This window comes from Corythoichthys intestinalis, chromosome 2, assembly GCF_030265065.1.
Source record: "Corythoichthys intestinalis isolate RoL2023-P3 chromosome 2, ASM3026506v1, whole genome shotgun sequence".
Lineage (NCBI taxonomy): Eukaryota > Metazoa > Chordata > Actinopteri > Syngnathiformes > Syngnathidae > Corythoichthys > Corythoichthys intestinalis.
Genome location: NC_080396.1, coordinates 18,769,313 through 18,782,500, shown reverse-complemented (window position 1 = coordinate 18,782,500; position 13,188 = coordinate 18,769,313). Strand labels below are relative to the sequence as shown.

General features: G+C 38.8%; 1 protein-coding gene and 1 long non-coding RNA gene across 2 annotated transcripts in view; one reads left to right on the top strand and one right to left on the bottom strand.

The window, feature by feature from the left end:
• Positions 1-13,188, bottom strand: part of skia (v-ski avian sarcoma viral oncogene homolog a) — a 123,898-nt gene that overhangs the window by 16,758 nt on the left and 93,952 nt on the right. The window lies entirely within an intron of this gene.
• LOC130912391 (uncharacterized) lies at positions 216-1,406 on the top strand. Its single transcript, XR_009062602.1, has 2 exons — positions 216-608; positions 1,052-1,406. It is a non-coding gene; the product is annotated as an uncharacterized LOC130912391 (long non-coding RNA).

The window sequence follows — 13,188 nt, the reverse complement described above, 5'->3', positions numbered from 1 at the left end:
AAATTTTTCTTCCCCTCGAAAATTGAAATTTTAAGCTTTCCAATGATGTATCACACATTCATATAGGGCAATTTAGAAATTTTGCCAAATTGTGGGTCTCAGAGCAGAATTTCAAGTCACCTGTTTTCTGCCATACACATATATATTAAGAGTGTGACAATATCTCGATACAGCGATATATCGCGATATTTTGCAACCCGATGGGTTATCAAGTATCGATACTTTTATTTAACATATTGGCCATACAATGGAGTATGGATGCTGTAAACTGCTCAATGTTTGTTGAGCAATTCCTTGGCGGTCCACTAGGGGCGCTCAGAAGTGGCGGTGAGGGTAAAGTGCGCACAAGTTGTCTAGAGAAGGAGAGGTAGCTCCAAGTGGGTTGAAAAAATAAAAAAGCTCCGTGAGAACGGTGGAGGAAAAAATGAGAAAAATATTGCTACAAATCACACATGGGGACACATTTTAGATTTTACACCAACAAGAAAGGAAGTAAGGTGAACAAGGACTTTGCTGTATGCAAGAATTGTCAAAGAAAAATAAGTTTCACTGGGAGCTGGTGACGTAGTGGACACCGGAGTTTGTGAGCTTCGCTTTCATCACTTGAGGTAAGAAAGTTTTGCAATGTAATTGACTTTTTAATTTACATGTATTATTTTGATGACATTTGATGTTGAATAATATAAAATAAACCAGGACCCTAAACTGGATGAAAATGAATATCGAACAAGCCCACATGAATTTACCGATTTATTTGATATTATTTCAGAACCACTTTCCATCTAGTTTACTACACAAACTGTTATTACTGTCATTATGATACACTAAGCTATAAAAATGGTTTGAATAGGTTCCAAGATATATAAAGTGATGTGCATGATAATTAATGTAGCCTACATATTAAAAATAGGTATTTATTGAATTTTTAATTTCTATAAATTCAATTCATATATTTTTTTAATTCAATACTTCCAACACAAAAAAAATCAGGATTTCAACTCAAACACTATGAAGTAGCTAATATTTTTTGTTTTATTTTGTTGTTTTTAAGGTGAGGAAGACTGTGACTGAGCAAGTCTGACATCTTAAATGCTGAAGCAGATGGCGGAAGTGCTCAAACCAAGCAACAAAGGTCATATACAAAGAAAAGACCCACCAGTTTTATCATTGCCCCACTCCAAGCTCAACTGCTGACACCTACGGCACTTTTTATTTATTTATTTGTTTTAAAGATTTAAAACTTTAAAGAAATTAAGGGTGCCCGTCATCATGATCTCTCAAAGTGATATCAGTGGTCGTGGTTTGTTTCCTCTATATAAGCAGGGGCACAATTTGCAGTAGATTTATATTTTACAGCAATGTTGCACAGAAAAGGTGTCACTGTTTAATAAATGACTTAAACAGTATTTTTTCTAATTTTTTTTTTTTTTAATCGTTTCAACAGTTGTATCGTAGAATGTCATGTATCCAGTTTCTGACCAATATATTGATAATCGCTGTATCGTGATATAATCGTTATCGTGAGCCTTGTATCGCGAATCGTATCGTATCGTGAGGTCCCCTGAGGTTCCCACTCCTAATATATATATATATATATATATATATATATATATATTATTTATTTATTTTATTGACACGGCAATGTTGTGTTGAAGAAAACGTATGCGGCGATCCGTTGCCGACTATTACGGTACATGACGTCACTATTTTTGTTTTGGTAATACTTTACTCTGATTGGTCAAATGATTTTGTCTGTGTTAAATTCTGCTTTTTTCACTCTTCATAAAGCACAGAATTTAGTTTCTCATTTGAGTCAATGTTTATAGCAACTCAGACTTCCTGTGTCCGTCACCTATATCTGTCTCTCGGGAAACTCAAAGCCAAATAAAAATAGTTCCCATTGTTAGAGTCTACAGCGATACGCTCTTTCCGATTTCCAACTTCAGTCCTCACTTTTATTTTACTGTATCAATCCATGGAAGAACATTTATTCATCATGATGAAACGAGCAAGTTATACAGCAGCCTTTATAAGAAAAGTCATATGTTTTGTTTTCTCCTGGATGCTGTTAAGTTTGAGAAGTTGTCAAATCATATCATTACCGTACATATTGTCAGTTTACAGTAATATTTTGAACTACCAATGTGCTATGCTAGTGCTGTGTTTCACTAGTCAGTAAAATGGCAATTCTGTATCTGTACACGGGCTCTGTTTTCTTGTATTCTTCTATTTATTGGTCCTAAAATTGGGGTGCGCATTATACACTGGTACAATAATTTCCCCCAGATTTTACAAGTAAATTTGGGTTGGGCGTTATACTCAGGTGCGCCTTATATTCGGGAAATTACGATATGTTTCAAAAGATATTTGTACGGTACTCAGAATACACGTTTCAGCAAAATGCATTTTAAAATGGCTTGACTTTTCCATCAGGCAGTTTTTTGCTGATAAAAATAAATATCAGATGAATATTATTATTCCAGTTTATTCCTCAGACAAGCAATAGCTTGAGGGAGAACTGTCTGTGGTTACCAGCATTTAGGCTAGATGAGGAGATATGCCCTACATATCAGTTTAGAGAGCTATGGCTAGAGGCATGTGCCTACAGATAAACCTAGAATGTGGCTAATAACACATGCACACCCGCAGACTATGGTGCAATCTGGGCAAAGTCTCTGTGCCGCGTGTCCTTCCTCTTCCTGTGACTTATGGCTTGCCGGTCTATCAGTGTAGAATTAAGGCTCCAGCAGGAGGAGGAAGAGAGAACTACGTATCAGCGGAATTCAATTGACTCACTTGGCTTCTGTAGGTGGGAACCCACACAGCTAGAGTGATTGTTAGATATGTGATATCTAATGATATAACGTATGATATATTGTAGTGATGGTTCCAAGCGACCAAATCAAGAGTAAAAATCTAAATATGAGTATGTAGTCCTCTGGATTATGTATGATGATCAAGTGTGAGTCAGACAAAAAAAAATACGGATGTGTGTGTGAAAGCATGTTTCCGCACTCTTCTCAGTCCAACCCTTTTATGATCCCTTGTGGATTACCCAACATAGACAGGATGTCACACTTCTTAGATAAGGGTTTCCGATTAGCTCTGTGTTAGACATTACTTTTCTGCATCGTCTACTGAGCCTTATAATGACAACATGACACGTTTAGAATTATATGAAGTAGATTAAAAGACTAAATTTATTGTTACAGACCAGTATGTAGCTATTGCGTAGTCTTAATTCTTTAATGCGCTTGGATGTTTTTCAGAGCTAAATAGTGTAACCTTACATGACATGTGTGAGCCCAGAAATATTTCCTGTTGAGAAACCAAGTCACAGTGGTGAACAGCATATGTGGAGAAACTGAGAGTGGCAGCCCTGTGTCAGCTGCCATAGAGGCCCGCCATGCGGGAGCTCCTATGTGTGCACATGTCAGAGCAAGTGGATGTCTGTTAGTATGTCTGTGTGTGAGACAGGATGGGTGGGGTGACAGCAACCCTCTCAGTTCGAAGAAAGTCTGCACTTTCTGAAAGCCCCAGTTTCAGAGCACTTCCTCTGTCTGCAAACCACTAAAGTTTGACAAAGGTCAACTGTGAAAAATACTTGCTTCTTAAAACATATTTTGCCCCAAGGGAATAAGGCATGCCTTCTTAGTTATGTATGTCTGGTTTGTAAGGGTGTAACGGTACATGTATTTGTATTGAATCGTTTCGGTACGTGGTGCTCGGTTTGGAACGGAGGCGTACCGAACGAGTTTCTGACGTAATGTAACCCTTACTTTTCGAGGCTTTGAGTCGATCGGGTTACAGTTTTTTTGGATAGATTATATTTACTCCGTCTTCTCTACTATAATAAGGACCAACACGGTAGGACCGTATAACCCAGAAACGTCAACGGCGCGACAACGTGGCCGCCGCGAGAACGCAGTGAAACGCGGGCGTTAAAGTCAATCAGCCAATGCACACCAGTCGCAGTGTGGCCGCGTGTTAGACTCGTCCCAGAAGCGGCTCAACACGACGCACGCGAAAAGAACGGCATGGTTTATTAATTGACGCGAGACGCGACCCTTCTGCATCAATACTACTACCGGTAGCTAGGATTGGGCAGACCGGAAGTCACTCGTGTAAAAATATGGATCCGGTCGATTTTCTAATTAATATGCAATCGTAACCCACTTTTTGAGTCCATCAGATCTCTTGAGTGTTAGATCGGGCACAGTTGACTTGTCTTTGTTGATTTACTGCGGTCTTCTCTGCTATAATAACCAACACGGCCCCGTGTTCAATACAAAACCCTCCTACCACAACAAAACAAGTAGGAACTAATATTTACATAGGAACTAAAGTTATACAACATAAGATATACATTTGTAAAATATAAACACATAATAAAATAAATAATAGCCCATTTAAATAAAATAAATTGAAATGAGCTAAAACACCTGTAATTAAATAATAAGAATAATACACAGATCCTGCTTACACAATTAAATTGATTAATTTCTGTGTGGCGCTTTAACTTGAGAAAATCCACCAATAAAGGTTTTGAAAACCGTTCATAAGAAAAAAAAAAAGATTCATTGAGGCATTTCATTTGTAAAATACATGTTAAAATCATTGTCATTGGGATTGCGTTTCTCTTTAGCACAGGACTTCTTTTTTCTTCTTTCTTTCAGAAAGAAAGCTGACCAATAAGCGGGGTCTGAAAGGCAAATTGTTGTTGGATTATCTTTAAATACCCGTTACTTTTTTAGCAGAATTCTAGCTTTGTATAGGCTAATGTTCCTATTGTTGAAAGACCAAAGGTGTGTAATAAACAACTAGCATTTATATTTTGCATTTTGTTTTTTTACTGCACCGAAAATGAACCGAACCGTGACCTAAAAAACGAGGTACGTACCGAACCGAGATTTTTGTGTACCGTTACTGGTTTAGAGTAAATCTAAATTATACATTTCGTTTGCGTGTTGCTATTCATCAACATCATTCATGTAATCTTATGATTGCGATCAATTTTGCAGTTCAGCCGTGTCATATTTCATCTAGTTTGACAGATTTTGAACAGTCCTTCAGAAAGAGTCCAACATTGATGGTTTTATAGTGGGGGGATAAAAAGTGATATTTCTTGGCCAGATTGCCAAGCCGTACAACATGTACCAACACATTTGCATGTATTAAAACATTTTAACAAGAATTTAACTTCACAAACTCATTACTAACCGCACGTACGCACTTGAAACCACAAAACAAACAATATTATGATATGATACACAGAGGCGTTGCTTCTACATGAAAACAAAATTGCTCACTGCAGACATGAAACCAATCATTTTTGTCTTTCTCTTAGAGAAGTGCACACATCGATGAGCTGTTCGTACAAGTCACAACAATCACGGTGTTAATACGCTTGTGTTAAAATGAAAGTATGGGTTTCAAATTAAGGTACGTATATATGACTGATAGAATAGGCCTGACAGACAGAAAACACCGCAGGCCAGATAAGATTCTCTTGCAGGCAGATTCCAGCACAAGGACCATGCGTTTGACACCCGGGAACTACAGAATTTATACTGACTGTTGACTATGTTGCAATGGAAAAAGGAACAGACGGATGGAAAGGTTAAATACGTTCAACTTTGCTGGAATAATGCCAAAATGGCCTACGAAGATCTTCCTGTTTTCTGAAAACTAGATCTCAGGGAATACGCTCACAGCAGAGGTGAAACTAGCCTAAGAAAAGTTTTTAAGTGAGAACTTCTCCGCCTGTTAGCATGTCTCCATCTCTTGTGACAGTGTTGTATGAGATAAAGCAAAATCTCTTTCTTGACTCTGTCACCCTTCACCTCCATCCCCTTCTTGCTTCATATTCTGGTTGTCTGTGACCATTTCCTGTGTCATAGATTACAGGATGTCTTTAACAAACAAACAAAACTGTTGCGCAGAAAAAAGCGACATCATTTTTAAGATGTATCCCTTAAGACTTTCCTTTAAAATGTATTCCAACACTGTAAATCTTGGCCACTTTTGAAAATTCCATTGACCGCAGTTACCATTTCCTTAAACAGGAAACAATTCTTGCTTTGACCGCATAATGTGACTAAAGACTGCCTGACTCCAAGTGGCAAACAGTCTTTTCTTGCATGGTGCTCAACTGGTTGCTTTGCTTAACAACCCACTTTGTAGGCTAAGATGAAAGGTCCAAAAACCTGTTTTCTTTGCTCTTTTTAAACTCAGGAGGGTGAACACAGCCACGCCCTGCCTATGACCTAACATTGGCCTCTGCTTGTCTTGCTAGAGGCCCCCGTGGTGTTGAAAGAGGAGGCGCCCTCTATGAAGGGAAAGGTGGAGCGGCTCACCTCTTGCAGCTCAGTCGCATACTTGTACATCGACAAATACGTTTCATACATGATCATGTTTCCGTGCCATTTGCCACGTTTACATGGAGCCAAATATTCCAATTACAATCGGAATATTTGTTCAAACCGAATAAATGTGTTCCATATAAACACCTCATTCGGAATGAACAGGCCCAAACCGAATGGAATTTCATTCCGATTCACAGGGGTGAAATATTCCTTTTCCCAAACCGATTAGAAGTAAAATTATATAATGTAAACAGGGAAGCGGAATGGTGTCTGGTTGTGTTCTTTCTGCACATGCTCCGTACTGACGTGGTGACGTCACTTTGTGACGTAAGTAACGTCACTTGCAACATGGCTTCCAAGCACAGCGCACCTAATCGGAGTCCGGCGGAAAGATTGTATTTAATTCAAACTTTTAAAAAATTTAATATAATTGCTCGCTTAGACGGGCGTAAAACGAACAACAGTGAAGTATTTAGAAAAGTTCACGAGAGGTTACACGAAGCCGGAATAGACCGGAGGGTTGACCAGATTAGAAACCGGTGGAAAACCGGCTACAACGAGGCAAAAGAGCAAAACAGCAGAAGCGGATACGACCCCACAAACACAACAAGTGGGTTAAAGTTAAAACAGCAGCACTCCGACGATCGATCTCCATGTTTTGCAACGTGACGCTTTGTTTTGATTAATCTGCGCATGTCAGACGGCAGTTGTCAAACGTCCTTTCGGAATAAAGGCAGTCACATGTAAACGCTGGATCGGAATAGACGAAGTGACATGTAAACAGCTGATCTGAAATTTCCATTCGGAATGATTTGAATCGGTATGAATAAAAGTCAGCATGTAAACGTGGCTATTGATGCGATAGACGTCCATTTTGACTGGTTGGTACGGAGTCCCTAAAGGGACATCGACAGAAATGAAATAAATTTACGCAATTTTGTGCACACCAGCAACAATCTAGTGCGCACCAGAAACTATCTGGTAAACATTCGCATTATAAAAGCTTGTAAGCTAGCGGACTTTGCTATGCAAGTTAGACAATTGTTGTAAAACATTAGCATTAAATAGCATTTAAGCTAGCGGCCTTTGCAATGCTAGTTAGCCAATTGTTGTAAACATTAGCATTCAATAGCATTTAAGCTAGCGGACTTCAGCTATGCAAGCAGAGGTGGGTAGAGTAGCCAAAACATTTACTCAAGTAAGCGTAGCGTTACTTCAAAATACTATTACTCAAGTAAAAGTAAAAGTAGTCATCAGTAGTCAACAAGTAAAAAAAAGCATTTGTTGAAAAGAAGACTCAAGTCATGTGTGATTTTTTTTTTTTAAATCGGATTTTTTTTTTCCTCAGCAGAAAGTTATCTATATTAACTGTTATTATTATACCGTACAATAACCCGATATAACCGTGTGCAACTATAAGAGGTGAGTAAACGAACCCATTTTTACTGTTTAGCCTTTATTGTTGTTGTTTTATTGATGTTGATAGCTAGCGCCGAGCGCTAAGCTAATTAGCTAATACGTTAACGTGTATTTCATATGTAGAACGTGTAAAACCATGATTAAGTACAGCTACAACTACAAACATGCGAAATAGTACAGAAATCTGTGAAAACAAAGTATATTGGTTAAAAGAAGTCTTAAATCTAAAGACACTTTTTTTTCCAGAAAATGTGGAATTCATTACACCTGTGTAGATTTGATTGTATTGTTGAGAGAAATAAGTACTCCCTTCAAAATGGTTAATGTTTTTGCACTTTCTTGTAAAAAAATAAATAAATAAAAAAGCAGCTTACGGGCAGCTTTTTGTTGCTGTTGAATCATTCATTGGAATATTTTAAATAAATAATGGACATAAATTTGTTTGGCAACTGTGTGAATCAGTAATGCACGATTATCGATAATCGCGATAACCGCGACCATCGTCATTATCCTGATCATCGTTCAATAATCGAATCGGAGCACCCTGAATCGTAATCGAATCGAATTGTGGGGTGCCTAAGATGGCACACCCCTAGTATGCAAGTAAGCCAGTTGTTGTAGATATTAGCATTATGTAGCATTTAAGCTCGCAGACTTTTACTATGCCAGCAGGCCAATTGGTGTAAACATTAGCATTATATAGCATTTAAGCTAGTGGACTTTTGCGATCCAAGTCTGCTAGCTTAAATGCTATATAATGCAGATGTTTACTAGAGAGTTTCTGGTGCGTACCAAATTGCTCAAATTTATTTAACTTCTGTCGATGTGCCTTTAGGAGCTCAGTAGGTTGGGCTTACATCCCCAAGTCAAATTGAATTGCATGTCTATCGCCGTCAATGGCAGTGAAACATGAACGCTCAATGCCAGCCATCCCAACTGAGAAGGATTTGATGTCTGTGACTGTCAATGGCAGTGAATGAGTTAATCACAAATTGACTTGTCTAAGGGTGAATGAATATTTGTACAGTTCTGCCCACTGAACAAAAGAAAGGAAATAACATCTCCCCTTTCGAGTAAGTTTCCTTAACTGTGCTTGAAGGTTGTGCCCTCAAAAGCACATGCACAGCTTCAACTGGCAACTTCCTTCTGCCATCTTTCAAGTGGCTGGGGATTTGACGGGAAGAACAGTGAATGTATCCAATAAAGTAGCAAAAACACTCTGCAGTCACCAGAAAACCACTGGCAGACTATAAAGTTATGGATGATTATTATTCAAGACTGTGTTGCTTAGGCTGATTCCTGACATCAGTTTGAACTGATTTGCTGACTACACTTAAAACGACCTCATCTAGAATTCCCTTTGATAAAGGAAGTGCAGTACAAACTTTTCAATGTTCAGCAGATAAGTAAGTACGACAAATTTGAGAAATTAATGAACTTATTTGCAAGTGTGTTTTTGTCAGTGTACAGACAGCTGTTCAGGCTATTAGGCAACTGCATAAAGCAAAGAGGCCCGCATCACTCATCCTAACCCAACCCATCATTTATCCTATTATCATGTAAACATCAACTACATTCCTAAAACAAACGCATATTTCAGTGACACAGCAACGTGGAAAGTGTCATTCATATAATCTTCAAATGTTCCTGGCGGGAAACTGAAATTTTCATCTCTTTCATGTTGAAACATGTATTTCCACATCCTTTGTTCACAATATTTTTACAGCAGTGGGTCTGTTGTTTTTCAGCAGCCTCTACTTCCAGGAAGAGTCCAGTGAAGCCGGTAGACGAAACAGAAGGGAAATCAAGAGCTTCTGCTCCCATAAAGTGGGCTAAAAGTCCCTGATTTACAAAAATAACCACCAAAATAAGACACTATTATTTGCCAACAAATATTTGCCAACCAATATAGCAAATATGCAAACATTCAGGGAACAAGTGGAACAAATGAGAGCATAAAAAGCTACATTTGTCCCATGGTCCCAAAAGGAAGGACAGTTCAACTCTCCCAGCCACAGAAGTAAAAAGAAACGAGGAAAAAAAGGTCACGGGGTCTGGAAAGCTAAAGATTGTTCGGGAAAGCAGGTTTTCCAGCATATAAAACACAGAAAAACAAGCATTTTTGCTTGTATAAAAACTAAAACGACATTCAAGTTAGTCATCACATCATTACATGTCAATTTATGTAACATCTCTTAGAGAAAAAAAAAAATTCTCAAACTTTCCACTCATTCACTAGTCCATACTTCCGCTTCATTTAAGTGAGAAAACATGGCCAATACGTATTTCAAGGAAGAAATGGAGAAGGAATAAAGTAATGTAATAAAAGAGTGAGCAGGCATAGAATCACTCTTGTACCACAGGGTTGAAAAACACAGAAAGAAAGACATACACACACAAGAGAAGAGACGGGAAGAGATTGGGAGGTTTGGAAAGAGAGCAGGGTCCCCATATCCTCTCGCCAAATTTGCTTTGGCAACTGTTTCCGTGGGAATAGTGGGAGACTGGCTCTCCTCAGACGCAGAGAGCCATGGACCCGCCTACTGAGGAGAGGAAAGACCAAAGATATAGACGCGAGAAGGCTTAGAGTGTAAGTAAATACAGCTGGACTTTTCCATCCCTGTTCCTTTTCCATCGCTTACCCCCAAGTGACAAGACATGGTTGCATCCACTTCAAGGCTTGAATGTTTATACAGCAATTACACAATTACCAGTGTGGGAAATTTATACAGAAATGTTATTTGATTACTCTTGACATAGGAGTCGATACGATACTATTAGTATAGAGGAAAAATGTTCGATTTGTTTATGTAGCATACTCAAACTTTTGGTATGAGCTGGCTGATGTTGTACATACAGCCCCTGACAAAAGTCTTGTCGTTTCTCTATTTTGTAGAAACAATTGCTAATAACCTGACTTTTAATCATTCAATTGGTCTCAGAAATGGCTCATATGAAAGCTAAGACCCTCCCAAATGATGTTGAATGTTCAAAAATATATTTGTTTCATTGAAAAAAGATTGATCATTTAATGAAGACCTGAAGGTCAAATTTTGGCAAGACAAAAGTTTTGTCGCCTATACAAAGTAGTGTGAAAATTGAACAATAAATGTACTTCAAATACAAAAATATGTCACATAACATAAGCGAATTAAGTAGTGGTGCTGTGAGATCCAAATGTAATATTTTGTATGTCTTCCATGGGCTTCGGCAAGGATTCATAACATTTATTGATGAAGTCATCAGGAACATCAAAGAAAGCAGTCTTGCATGCCTCCCAGAGTTCATCAACATTCTTGGGTTTCGTCTTCCAGGCTTCCTCTTTCATCCTACCCCAGACATGCTCAATGATGTCCATGTCTGGTGACTGGGCTGGCCAGTCCTGGAGGATCTTGAGCTTCTTTGCCTTGAGGGACTTTGAGGTAGAGATTGAAGTATGCGATAGAGCACCATCCTGCTGCAGAATTTGTCCCTTTTCATGGTTAGGAATATAAGAGGCAGCTAAGATTCATAGCAGGGTGCAGAGAATTAAAAAAACCATGTGGCATTTGCCAAAGCCCAAAGCCTGTCAAAAGGATGGATGCTGGAAAAGTGACAAAAGGTGGATTTTTCAGATGAATCTTCCATTGAATTACACCAGAGTCGCCGCAAATATAGCAGTAGACCTACTGGAGTCCGCATGGATCTGAGATTCACTCAGAAAACAGTGAAGTTTGGTAGTGGCAAAATCATGGTCTGGGGTTACATCTAGTACGGGGGTGTGCGAGAGATCTGCAGGGTGGAAGCCAACATAAATAGTCTTAAATTTCAACAAATATTAGCTGCCTCTTACATTCCTAACCATAAAAAGGGACAAATTCTGCAGCAGGATGGTGCTAAATCGCATGCTTCAATCAAGATCCTCAAGGACTGGCCAGCCCAGTCACCAGAAATGAACATCATTGAGCATGTCTGGGGTAGGATGAAAGAGGAAGCATGGAAGACGAAACCCAAGAATGTTGATTAACTCTGGGAGGCATGCAAGACTGTTTTCTTTGATGTTCCTGATGACTTCAGCAATAAATTGTATGAATCCTTGCCGAACCGCATGGATGCAGTCCTTCAAGCCCATGGAAGTAGTACAAAATATTAAATTTGGATCTCACAGCACCACTACTTAATTCCGTAATGTTATGTAACATATTTTTGTATTTGAAGTATATTTTTAGTTCAATTTTTACACTACTTTCTTTAGGCGACAAAACTTTTGTCTTGCCAAAATTTGACCTTTATGTCTTCATTAAATGATAAATCTTTTTTCAGTGAAACAAATATATTTTTGTACATTCAACATCATTTGCGAGGGTTTTGGCTTTCATATGAGCCATTTCTGAAACCAATTGAATAATTAAAATTCAGGTTATTAGCAATTGTTTCTACAAAATGGATAAGCGACAAGAATTTTGTCAGGGACTGTAGATGTTGTGGGTGGTGAGACTATTCAATAGAGACCCGTGGTAATCCATTTTGACCATCATGGCAGATGCAACTGATAATGTAGGAAACAGCAGAGAATTGTGCAAAATCATTTGCATGGATGCACAAAAACATCTGCAGCTTGCTCAAAGGAATGAGAAACTGCTTTTTGGATGTGCACTAGTGATCCGATGTGAAGGATTGAACATGTAGTTTTGAGTATTGCAAGTCTGATCTGCAATTGAGAAAAACTGTAAATATAACACGGCCGATCACTGAGATCGATCTGAATTTTTTTCCTATCTTCGATCTCGATCTTTACAGTCGCTCATCCAAATTCAGACTATTTCACTTTCAATGAACGCTCGACGTTTTACTGTTGTAAATCATTTGCCTGATTCTTGCAGTATCGATATGAGTCGTTTGTATAATTACATTGGGAGGCGGTGATAAACAAGAATGACGTTTGGCATAGGAACTGTTGAATGACTGATGAGGGGGGAAAAATTCCTTTGTTTACAGCCCTCGTAAAAGTTGTAGACTGGAGTGTGTGTGTGTGTGTGTGTGTAGGGGTGTGCGTGTCAATGTGTGTGTTTGAAATATGCTGCTGGCTCTTAGCCTTGCATCAGTGCAAATAGCTGCCCTCCTTTAAAGGAGGCCAGATGTGAATTATGGTTAACAAGGGGAGGAATGTGTCTGTGTATGTGCAAGATGGGGAAATGCGGCTCATGGGGCGTAATTCTGCTTGACGTGTAACGTGCCCTAAGGTTGAGGTTGCTAGTGAAAGGGTTAAATCGCATGGCTGAGCAAATACATAAATAGCAGTGGGGAATGTGTGTGGGCATGAACACTTCTGCCAGCTGGCGTGGATTGAGAGGGCATGAATGCACATGCAAAGCGACAGTTTGATTTCCAATTATGACTTAAGGGACACTGAATGCAACACCAG